The following is a 13,055-nucleotide window of genomic DNA, read 5'->3' as shown; positions in this document are numbered from 1 at the left end:
GTGTTTAGCACAGATGGAAACAAACAGGAATGTGCAGAATAAAGAAAACTGAGACTAAAATAAAAGGTTATTAATTTAGTAAGATGAAACAAGTAGTATGAAAATAAATAGACAGAGGAAGCAGGATAGATTGTCACTGGCTGTGCTCTGAAGGAAAAATACAAAAGAAGACTTCTCATCCAAGATCTAGTGTTCATCTCATTCAGCTCCATCATTTACAAAAATGTCAAATCATAGCAAAATAAGATTGATCAACAACTAGTGTGACATCATTTGCTAACTTGAAAGCACAATCTGTTCATAATGTATACGTCATAAAAATGTAAGAAATGACATTTTCAGATCCTCAGATTTCATGGCTAACATTTACCAGTATTGAAGTGTGCATACTATATACCTGCATGCAAGTGATTTCTTTCCATGTTCCACAAAACATGTATGTTTTTACCTATAAGAAAATGTACTATAGTGACTTCCCTGGGATGTAAATTTCTCTGGAAAGCCAAGTGGAAGGCAGACTCTGATGGCAGAGACTGAGACTCTTGTGCTCAGCCACAAGTGGAATATATAAGTCATACCCCACCAAAAAGGCTCAGGGACCACCATGGAAGAGGGGATAGAATGATCATAAGAACCAGAGCCATTGTCCTCTAGATAAGGCAGGAATCTGAATGTGTGAACTCACAGGAGCTGTGGTTACCTGCATATGACATGGACACGATCAGTCCAGTCAATAACTCAGTGTGAAGGGCTGATGGAATGATGAGCTCCTACTCCTAACCAAGTTGGGCAGTTGATGGAGTCAGTTTTCTTTAAGGTTGTGACCCTTGATAAACTGACCAAGTTCCACTGTATGGCCTTACAGTGGAAAACAAAAGTATGTGGGCAGTACAAAGAAGACGTAATGTGTAATTAAAAAACAAAAAAAGAACACAAAGTTAAGAGGTATTAGAGAGAAGGAGAAGGGCCAGGCCAGGATGGAGGTGAGCATTATAAAGAGAGATAATTATGACTTCAATACTTTTCATGGGCAGTGTGAATAGAAGTTTTCTCTTTTTACTGTAATACTAACACAAAATGCATGGATTATAACTTTATGTAATATTTGGGGTAGTGGTAATAGTGGTCTGACTAAAGGCTAAACAATTATTTATCCATGCATTGATGATAGTTAAATAACCAATTATGCAAGTGTCCAGAACTACAAAAGGAACTTTTTGTTGCTGTTCTTCAAACACTTACCTATGTAAAGTCCAATCCCTGGGGCGGGGAGGGTGGTAAAGCTACCTCCATTGAGTATTATACAGATGTTCTCCTGATTTGTTCCCAAATATCACATGTTAATTTACAATGAATATTCACTGGGAGACTCCATGTTGCACAGATGAGGATTTTTGCCTGTAGCAATGTTGTTTAGTGTTCTTAGCTGATCAGTACATAAATTTTACAAAACTAAAAATTATTTCTACAAATAGAAAACAGATAAAAGAGAGTATTGTATGGAAATAAGGCTTTGAAAAATTGTTGTTCTTTAATTAATTAGTCTGAAACACACCTAGCCTTATTTTAGAATATCTATTTCTCTATCTCCCAGAGGTGCTTAATCATAGGTTAGAATCCTAATGCACTCTGTAATCATGATTCTTCATATTACTTGATTTTATATAAAAGAGCTCTGGATGCATCACTGGCTTCATAAAATCCATAAATATGATCACAACATTGAATTTGAATATCTGCTTCAAATTTACTTAGAGGTGTGAATTTTAAGTTCTGTTATTAAAACTCTTCTAGCAAATGCTGAGAATTTATTGATGTTAGCTGGAAAGTTGGCTCAGTAGTAAAGAGCCTTCCTTGCTCTATCATTAGGACAGGAATTCTAAAACCAACATCCATACAACACTGAAAGTTAACCAAATGTCTATAACTCCAGCTCTTGGCATATGATACACTCTTCTTCTCATACCTAACCACACCTTTGCTCGAGAGCCCGCGCACACGCGCGCACACACACACACACACACACACACACACACACACACACACACACACACAAATTTATTAAAGGAATACATTTCACCATGAAAATGAGCCTGAGAAATAAGGTCTTTGGTTGGGGATGTAGCTCAGCAGTAGTGTACTTGACCCATATGCTTAAAGTGCTGAGGGTCAATGCCCAACACTGAATAAAGAGAAACTAAATGAACAAGCAAACAAATAAGAATTTGCGTGAGTTCTGCTATTAAAGAATATAACACTGCCCTTGGGGAGAACCCCTGTCTAATGACATTGCTGTCACAGCAGGTGAAGCTGTGTGTGTTATTTCAGGGAAGGGATGCTTTATTTGCATATGTGCTTTGAATGTGGACTCTATTTTGAATTTGGTAGCTTTCACAATTGTATCAAAACTGTAAATAATTCTTAAAATTTAAGCTTACAAAGTAGCAATGTTGGAAAAAAAGCAGCATTTATTTATTCTTATTTTTTTGTTTTCTTGTACATATCCCCATGTAAACACATGGGTGGGGTTTTTTATGTGTTTGTTCTTGGTGTGGAGGTTGAAGTTCAGTCTTTGGTGTAGCATTTTCCTCAATCCCTTTTATACTATTATTAGACAAGTTTTCTTTTTTAATTTGTTTGCCAGTTTCACCAGACAAACTAGCCAGCACGGCCCAAGGATCCTTCTGTGTCTCCCCAGTGTTAGAGTTACACATTCACAGTGCCTGGTTTTATGTAAATGAGGAAAATTTCATTCAGAACTTCACACTTGTATAGTAAGCTCTTACTGGCTGAGCCATATCCCTGGCTCCTGTAAATATTTCATAATTTAGTCAACATTGGAAGACTGTCAATAATGTGAACATAAAGTTAAGCAACAAATGTTCTAGTCATTTTATTTGTTTTTCCTTAAGATGATCTAATCTATCTCAAAGTTAGGCACATCTTTTCCCATAAGAGAACGTGGGTCTCATAGCTTACTTTCCATTTCTGAAATGTGTTCTTTATGCAATGAAATAATGGACTTTGGACAGTATTTTAACTTGGTTTCTCTTCCTTCTTTCCTTCCTTCTTTCCTTCCTTCCTTCCTTCCTTCCTTCCTTCCTTCCGACCTTCCTTCCTGTATTCATTAGCAACATTAGAATGGGTTTACATTGGTACAGTATCTTAACATCTATGTTAATAGGTACCTGTGAAGATAAAGCCCACAGATAGGTAACCCAGGAGCTCATTTATATAACCTCTAATGTCTACCTTTTAGCTCTACTGAGATCCATAGGCTCCAGGTCACATACCCCTGTTACAGACTTCTGGGTTTTGAGGAGAGACATGAACCACTAAGGCCAGCCCTGTACTCCCTACAGTTAAGCCTACACTTATTGGATAGAAGGCGGTTCACCGGTCAAGTGGCTGCAGCACAGCATCTTGAAAGATGTCTGACCTGGGAATTGGCACAAGATTTAAGTGAATAGGCACCACTCCCATGGTACACAGAGTCAAGTCCCCAAGGGACAAAAGGGAAAGAAAGACTGCTCCTTGTGGAAAATGTCACAGGCACAGGTACCAGGAGTTACCTGGAGGAGGAGGCAAGCCCCTGGATCTTAACTGCTGCCTCCTGCCATTAAGTAGCAGAGCTGAGCACCAAGGGAGCTAAATGAAGCTTCTTCACACAGATGCAACAGCAAGGACAGGCACATCTTCTGAGCAGCCATTTCGTCCCAGACACCAGCTTGATGACAGAGAAAGAGCATAGCTACCTAGTGAATATAAGTCCAAACCACTCTCCTGTGGGCCAAGTGATGCAAGGAACACAAGAGCTACATGGTCATGCCACTCCTACTCTTCAGGTTCCTTCTGTTCAAGTAGCATATCTTCCATGCTCTGGACTATGGTGTGGTATAGAATTTACCAGAGCATGGAGTCAGTTTCTCAGTATTTTTCCCCAGGGTACAGCTGTCATATCAAAGGCGGCTCATATGCCTCCAGTTCTCTGAGGCCCATATCCCAAGTATACTTCCTAGCAAAAGAGCATCTGAAATGTTTCGTCTGTATTGTTCAAGTCAACATGCCTATTCCAGACCCATAAATCAGTCATCTGATTTATGTCTTCTGGCATCTGTTTTGTATGCACATGTTTCAGCCATGGTATCAGGTTGAAAGAAGAAGCTCAAGAATAAGTCAGTGTTGTGCCTGTGAAAGCAGATGGCCTCAGATACAGTGCAGGCCTACCAGCCTAGGGATGGCACAGGCCACAGTTGACTAGCCCCTTCTATATCAATTAGCTATTATCACAATTACTCAAAGTCCTGGTCACAGGCCAATTCAATGGAAATAATTCTTTAATTTCAGTTCCTTCTTCAAGATGTGTCAAATTGACAACCAAAGTTAACAACCACAAATCCAATCCTTACCAACACAGATACACATTGCGTTAAACCAGAAACTTTCCTTTCTTATTTGTCACCAAGATTTCATGTTGATCATATAATATAAAATCCAGTGTAAATGTAAAAGTCACATAGTCTTGAAAACCTCAACATTTTAAAAGGTTAATGTCTCTTTAAAATCCAGGCTTAAAGCAGGTAAATTACATACTGTCTTATTCCCAAGGGGATGAACTAGTGCACAATAACACACATTGGCATAGATTAGCAAAACAACTTATAATAGACCGGCATCTCAATTAACAGCTAAAGCTCTTCACATTCTTTATTGGTGCTCCAAGTTTACCACATGGCACATGCATCATGGGTCTGGAAAACTGGAAGGCAAATGTTTACAACTTGTGTTTCTTAGTGGAAGAGAGAATCAGAGAGTGGAGATAATGATTGTCAGCACTTGGCATGAAAGCATTGGACCTGAGATCAAATTCACTGTACAAAGGTAAAACCTGAAAACAAGAACAAACACGGGCACAGTGGCATGTGCCTATAACCCAGAGACAGAGAAAGGAAAGGGGAGGAGCCCTGTAATTCACTTCCCAGTCAGCCTAGTCAAAAGTCAAGCTCCAGGTTCAGACAGAGACCCTATCTCCACAGCTGGAGCTGCTGGAGACACAGCTGCTGTTAAGAGGACTTGATGTTCTTACAAAGAACCAAGTTCATTTCTGAGGACCTAGGTTAATTTCCAAGGACCCAGGTTCAGTTCATGGCACTCGAACAGTGGCTTGTAGCAGTTTATAATTCAAGTTCCATGAGATTCAACAACCCCTTCTGGCCTCTGATGGCAACAGGCACATAAATGTAGGTAAATACTCATATACGTCAAATAAAAATAAAAGAAAGAAGTAAGGTGGAGAAAGACATTGAGAAAGGCTCACTACAATGACTTCTGGCCTCCACAAGCACATTCACACATGTACACACATTTAAGTACACACATGCACACACACACACACACACACACACACACACACACACACACACACAGAGAGAGAGAGAGAGAGAGAGAGAGAGAGAGAGAGAGAGAGAGAGAGAGAGAGAGGGAGAGAGAGAGAGAGAGAGGGAGAGAGAGAGAGACAGAGAGAGAGAGAAAGTGAGAGAGAGGAAAGCAAAACAAACCAACAAATACATACATAAATAAAGAAAAGTTCATCTGTAAAGTTTTATATTTCCAGAACACCTGAAAATATAGAATTAACAGTACAGCAGTATGAATGTAATAACACACCCGCCTTGCCTAGAGTTAACTGACTTTGGCTTCCATGATATTTATGTGAAAGTGGCTACCACCCTAAAGTGGTAACTCGGGAAAGAGTAGCTCAATAGAGCCGCCTGCTGTTTCTAAGGATATTCATGGCAGATAAGATATGGTGTGATAGCTGGTTGTGGTGGCACACACCAGTAGGATTTACTGAAGGAGGCAGAGGCAGGAGGATCATGAGTTCGAGGCCAGCCTGGGCTACACATTTCTTATCCTTAACTATAGAGAGAAGAATCCAAACACACACTTTATCTTTTTCAATTTTGTACTTTAGATTGTCAATGCAACCTTGAGATTTCTATTTTTAGTCTTGTTGGTTTTAACATTTAGAATATTTTTATGTTTTTTCTTTAATTTTTTTGGCCGGCATCTCTAAGTCAAGGTCTTGTGATTTATTGCAAATTCTAAGATTTCCTTAGTGTACCAACAACAGGAATCCAACACATACTTGAAGGCCGATTGAGTAAGCAAATTACTTATTATCTGGCAACATTGGATTTCTGCAATTGTCAGCACATCTTTAAAAAATAATTTATTTTACTTAGTGTGTGAAAAAAAATATGGTGTGATAAAGTTTGGATCAACTCTTAATGTTTTCTTCAGGTCAAACATATAGCTCTGGCTTGCTAAGAAAGAATAGTCAGCTGCTTAAGTATCTGAGCCTTCTGTGCTTTCTGCATTTTTGAGAAATAGCAACCATTATATATTTCTGAGGAAAAAATATGTGTAATTCTCCCACGTCTCAGATTTACATTGTAGTGTTGTTAGATCAGAAGATATCATGTTAGAAATTATCCTGAAGCTGTATCTCTTGGAAGAATGTTCAAAGACAGCACGTAGAAATGTGCTTCCCAAAACAATGACTTAAAGATTGCTCAGTCTAATAAAAGTGAGAAGCCAAACTTGGGATAATGGCCAGTTCTGAGATTACCAATTATATCTGTGTGCCTAGTAGCTTGCACTTCACAGCACTCCAGATTTTAAACCATGGTCTCATATAATTTCTACAATTATTTATTTTCCTTTTTTTCTATATGAAGTATCTGAAACACATGCTCAGGAACTAGTTTACTCAAGTTTCTACTGTTACTTTCTATCGAAATATGACATGAAACACAAATCCCAGGTGTGTTTACACACTACTATTCCCACTAGTATACTCCTAAATAGCTATTGATTGTCTTTGAGTTATAAAATTATGAATGAATTAAGGAAAACAAGAACTCAATTCAATTTAGAGAAGTTTAGACATTAAAAATGCATCGTGGGATAGAAATAATCTCAATGTAATTAACACATTAGCAAATAACAGGTAAAGCTACATTAAAATTTTATTTGTTACATGATTTCCATTGAGACATGTTTTGTAAACTATTGTTTCTTAAAATATGAAATAAAGATTTACTATGGATTCTTTATAAATATTAAAGACAATATAAATGCATGCTAGCAAATTCTTCTTGCTGGATGTAAATGGTTTCTCATATCCTTGCAAAATGAATAAAAATCAAGTTATTAAAATTTGAGGCAAACTAAATGAGAACAAGAAAAAGCATATTTGATGCTGTGGGCCTTTGATATACAAGTGTTAGTATTATAAAACATGCATAGTATGTTTTCCCTCCTGTTTATAAACTCAGTATCAGATAAGGTATTAAACATGTCATTAAAAATACTTTTACTGTCACTCATTGTTAGAGCTCTGAGTCTGAGGTATCTTTCCTTATGACATCTTTTCCTGGAGTCAGATTACACTTCAATAATGTTTCTATTGCTTTATCTATAGCTGATGCAATTAATAAAGGTAGAAAATAGATCATGTTTCCATTTAAAAGACTTTTTGAATTAAGCTTCTGTATTCATTCAACTGTAAAAAAGCTAATGGTAAAATAATTATAAAATGTAATGATAAAATTCTTAAGTATTTTCTGTATGGTAACACTTAATGATGTCTTATGTCGTTTTTTTGTTTGTTTTTTTTTTGATACATTTCATTTTTCTGGATGAACAGTTCCAGTTCTAAATATAAAGAAGTAAAGTTTTGGTGGAAATTAGATATTTTGTTATTTAATAATATTGGATATTTGTTGTTCCAAAATTCAATTTTTTTAATATTTTCTTGACAGCCACGGATTTATGTTATGAATGTTTTATTAGAAAGAAAATTATTTTTCATGTCAATCCCAGGTCCCTCTCCTTCTCCTCCTCCCCTGCCCTGCCCCCCAACTAACTCCCTACCAGTCCCATACCCTGTCTGCTCCCCAGAAAGGGTGAGGCCTTCCATAAGGGGTCTAAAAAGTCTGTCATATTCTTTGGGATAGGGCCTAAGGCAACTCCCTTGTGTCTACGCTAGGGAGTATCCCTCCATGTGGCCTGGGCTCCTAAAGTCCATTCCTATGGTAGTGATAAGTACCGATCCACTACAAGGGACCCCATAGATTTCCAAGGTCTCCTCACTGACACCCACATTCAGAGGGTCTGGATTAGTCCCATGCTGGTTTCCTAGCTATCAGTCTTGGGACCAAGAGTTTTCCCTTGTTAAGGTCAGCTGTTTCTGTGGGTTTCACCAGCCTGGTATGGACCCCTTTGCTCATCAGTCCTCCTTCTCTGCAAGATAGATCCATGTCTATCGCCACGCACAAAACTTAAGTCCAAATGGATCAAAGACCTCAACATAAACCCAGCCACACTGAATTTATTAGAAAAGAAAGTAGGAAATACCCTTGAATGAATTGGTACAGGAGACCACTTCCTGAACATAACACCAGTAGCACAGACACTGAGATCCACAATTGATAAATGGGACCTCCTGAAAGCTTCTGTAAGGCAAAGGACACAGTCAACAAGATAAAACGACAGCCAAAGGATTGGGAAAAGATAATCACCATCCCCACATCCAAAAAAGGGCTAATCTCCAAAATTTACAAAGAACTCAAGAAGCTACTCTCCAAAACACCAAATAATCCAATTAAATAGTGGGGTACAGAACTAAATAGACAATTTTCAATAGAGGAATCTAAAATGGCTGAAAGACACATAAGAAAGTATTCAACATCCTTAGCCATCAGGGAAATGCAAATCAAAACATCTCTGAGATACCATCTTACACCTGTCAGAATGGCTAAACTCAAAAACACCAATGACAGTTTATCCTGGAGAGGTTGTGGAGAAAGAGGAACACTCCACTACTGCTGGTGGGAGTGCCAATTCATACAGACACTTTGGAAATCTGTATGGTGACTCCTCAGGAAAATGGGAATCAGCCTACCACAAGATCCAGCAATTCCACTCTTAGGCATATACCCCAAAGAAGCACATTCCTACAACAAGAAAGCCCCCAACTGAGGAATGGATAGAAAAAATGTGGTATAATGGAGTACTACTTAGCAGAAAAATGAAATGGAATCTTGAAGTTCACAGGCAAGTGGATGGAACTAGAAAAAAAAAAAACATTCTGAGTGAGGTAACCCAGTCACAAAAAGACAAACATGGTATGTACTCACACATATGAATTTAAGACATAGAGCAAAGTATTACCACCCTACAATCCACACTGCCAGAGAAGCTACAAACAAGGAGGATTCTAAGAGAGACACACATGGTCCCTGGAGAAAGGACAAGGGACAGGATCTCCTGAGCAAATTGGGAGCATGGGGGAGGGGGAGGGAACTAGGAGAAGGAGAATGGGAGAAGAGGAGGAATGAGGAAGACATGATGGAACAGGTAGGTTGAGTTTGGGGAAGAACAGAAGAGAGCAATATAAGAGATAACAAAATAGAGGGAGACATAAGTTTAAAGAGAAATCAGGCAATAGGGAAATGTCTGGAGAGCTACAAAGATGACACCAACTAACAATCTAAGCAACAGAGGAGAGGCTACCTTAAATGCCCTCTCCTGATAATGAGATTGATGACTAATTCATAGGCCATCTTATAGCCTTCATCCAGCAGCTGGTGGAAGTTGAAGCAGACACCCACAGATAAACCTTTAACTGAACTTCAATTTATTTAATTAGATTTCTGTTTCTGAGAAGTTAGGGAGTTGGCATGCATCCTATTTTATGTCTATATTCCTGGTCAATGCCTACCCCTTACTTCCTGAATTTCTTTATCTTTAAAGACACAAAAGGCATCCCTTTGATCCCAAATCAAACATATAGTGATGCATTCCTGAAACTACTACCTCTGATGCCACGTATTTCCAAAAAACTTTCCTAATTACACTGTTGTGGAGAGTGTTTCATTCCACATCTTACCATGCCTCCTGGGCCAAGTCATTTTTATTTTCAGATTTCCAACCCCTCTGAACTTTAACAGGGTTACATCTTTCTCTATTTGTATGATTTACCATGTATTGTATATATATTCAATATATATTCTAGCATATATAAATATTTTCTAGTGAGCTTATATGTATTAAATATGGGTTATTCTATTTCTCCGTTGATCTACTTGTCTACACTTTGTCCTTTCTTCCTTTACTTCTGTCCATGCATCTTTCTTTCTTCTTTCTTTGAGACATGAATAGGGCAACCTACTTGACAAAAAAACTTGGATGAGTCCTCTTACTTGATAAGAGGAAGCCCAGTCTTTACTACATCCCAGATGCTTTAGAATATTGCTTAAATACACTCTATAAATCCTATTCATAAATTATTGAATAAAACTTAGAATGACCTCTTCTTTTTCCTGCAAATATAGCTAACCTGATTCTGACAAGCGCACTGTTCTGGCCGTCAAGCTGTCACTATAGCCCTCTTAGCCCTGTACAGCTTTTATGCCTTATCTGTCAGCAAGAGGAGAAACCCTGCAACTCCCATCTGAGAAGAGATCTTGAATACAATCATCACTCCCATGTTACTTCACTTTCTTCTTGGCTTTGGTTCTGAAAGGCACCCCAAAAATGATAAACCGAAATGTGTCTTGTTAAATTGTTGACCCTCCGCCTTGGACTCTTGTTACTTTCCTTGACACTCACAGAAGTCACTATATTATCATTTTCTATTCTAAATTAATAGTTAATAGCATGTTACCTTTCAAATATGGGCCTGAGTATGAACTTTGACTATGCTTAACTGCTGGGTGGTACTCTCCAAGCTTACAGATGAGTTTGCTTTGTCATTGCTACTCTCAGTCTTTACAGACATAGGAGCAAGACATAGGTTTTATCATGCACTTTAGGAAATTTTTAAATGATTTTTATACACAACATGGATTAAGGAATAAAACACATGTCATCCTGAATAGTACATGAGTGGTAGATACAATGATTCATTCTGACAGTGAACAGGATTTGTTAAAAAAAAAATGTAGTAATTTAATGCGGACTGATGCTGCACATGTATCAGGAAGGACTATGCAATGATAAACAAGAGTTCCAAAATATTAATAGACGAGAACATCTTTCAGGATTATGGGAGTTGGCAAAATTCTCTATACACACTGTGGACACTCTGGGAACCAGAAGTTGCTGGCTGGGCATTTCCTTTTATGACGACTTCAGAAGAGAGAAGCAGGAGCATTGTATTTGGCCACACACATTTTGACGTGCCAGCCATTCATTTATGTTCACCTTTTATTGAGGGTAATTTACATTTAATGTTGGTGGGAGGAGTCTTCCAATATGCCTGGGAATAACTGAAAATAACCTGAACTACCTGCCACAAATAATGGAATGTGAAATCTCTGACTTCCTTATTTTGTTTTTCAGTGATTTTGGAGAAGGGAATTTAAATTAGTAGAAAATCCAAGATACCTTTTTCAAAAAAAAATAACTTAAATGATCTATTTATGTGGGAAATCATTTTTTTTTTACTCTGAGAGATCTGGTTGTACATTTTCTTTTCACATTTGCACATCTTTTTGTAGATACTGAATATCACATCCAGGAAAGAAGGCTAATTTTTTCCCACAGCCTGTTGTCAAAATGGTTTCACTCTGCGATAATGTTTATTATCCTGGAGCAGATGCCTCAGGTTCTTCACTCACTTCCCACTTTTCTTTGTGTCTGCTCACTGATGCTTCTTGCTAACAAGTCTATCAATAGTAAGAGGTGAGTCTTGTGTCTGCATCTTGACACTAATTCTTGAGAAAGTGTGAAAGTACCCATTTTACAGATGCAAAGATAAATTCAAAATTAAAGTTAATTTCTTTGCAGATCAAATGTTGATTGATTTATAATAGCTTTACAAATGATCAATGACAACAATAAAAACTTAAATGCATATCAATAATTTAATTAATGTGTGTTCAAATTAATAAATTCTAGTGACATATGCCAAATTTCTTGGGTTAGCCAACATACTATGTTGCTATTAAGAAAAAATAACCTAGCTCACAAACAGTAAGATATCTCAAAAGATAAAGATAGGTACCGCCAAGCCTGCTGACCTGAGTTCAGTTCTCAGAGCCCACATCATGGAAAGAAATAGTTAACTCTCATAAATGGCAAGAGTGCACACATGCACACACACACACACAAAATAAATAAATAAACTCACTGGTTGTAACTTTTAAAAAGTAGGCTTATATGAATTAAATTATGCTATAAAAGGCTAATAAAGCAAAGACACGAAAAGCGGAGTTCCTTTTTAAAATTGGAGTACTGAAATGATCAATAAGTAGATTATAAAGAGTTTTAGCCTCAAGTCAGTAGATAATGAATTGTCCTTCTGAAATTCATTATATACTTACAAAAGTTACATAACTTCGACATGTATAACCTACTTTATAGACATTCTCGGTTATTATTCTTGTGGCAGGAAGATTTAAAAACAAGAAGGAAAAAAATATTTGTATCAAGGCTGTGTGAGGCAACCTAGTAGGAGGAAAAGGGTCCCAACTCCCACTATTAGGAGTCCCACAAAAAGCCCAGGCTTAAACAAACACAGCATGTATGCAGAGAACCTGGCACACACCCATGCAGACTCCCTAACTGCTGCCTCAGCCTCTGTGAGCCCCTATGAGCCCTGCTTAGTGTGTATGTGAGTCTTACTGCATCTTGTTATTCCATGTTCAGGTGATAGCATTGGGAAGCCAGGTCTTTTCTGAAGGGAAACAGAGGGTCTGGGGAAGAGGGGAGATGGTGGTGGGGTTGGGAGGAGTGGGAGTGGAGGAGGCTGGGGGCGGAACTTGGAGGACTGGATGCTGCAGTATTGTAGGAGACAAAATAAATGAGACAAAAATAAATGAGAAAAAATACTTGCAACAATGGTTTAGAAATAAAAGATTTCTCATTTCTGTAGCAGTTCTAGGAAATTATTTTAGTGGCAGCCAACAACTTAAAATGATTTACAAAGAGATTTACACAGATTAAAATCAGAGTGTGACTGTAGAATTTGGTCACTACTTAGCTGT

Source organism: Cricetulus griseus (assembly GCF_003668045.3).
Source record: "Cricetulus griseus strain 17A/GY chromosome 1 unlocalized genomic scaffold, alternate assembly CriGri-PICRH-1.0 chr1_1, whole genome shotgun sequence".
NCBI lineage: Eukaryota > Metazoa > Chordata > Mammalia > Rodentia > Cricetidae > Cricetulus > Cricetulus griseus.
Note: the sequence above shows the minus strand (reverse complement) of the source record.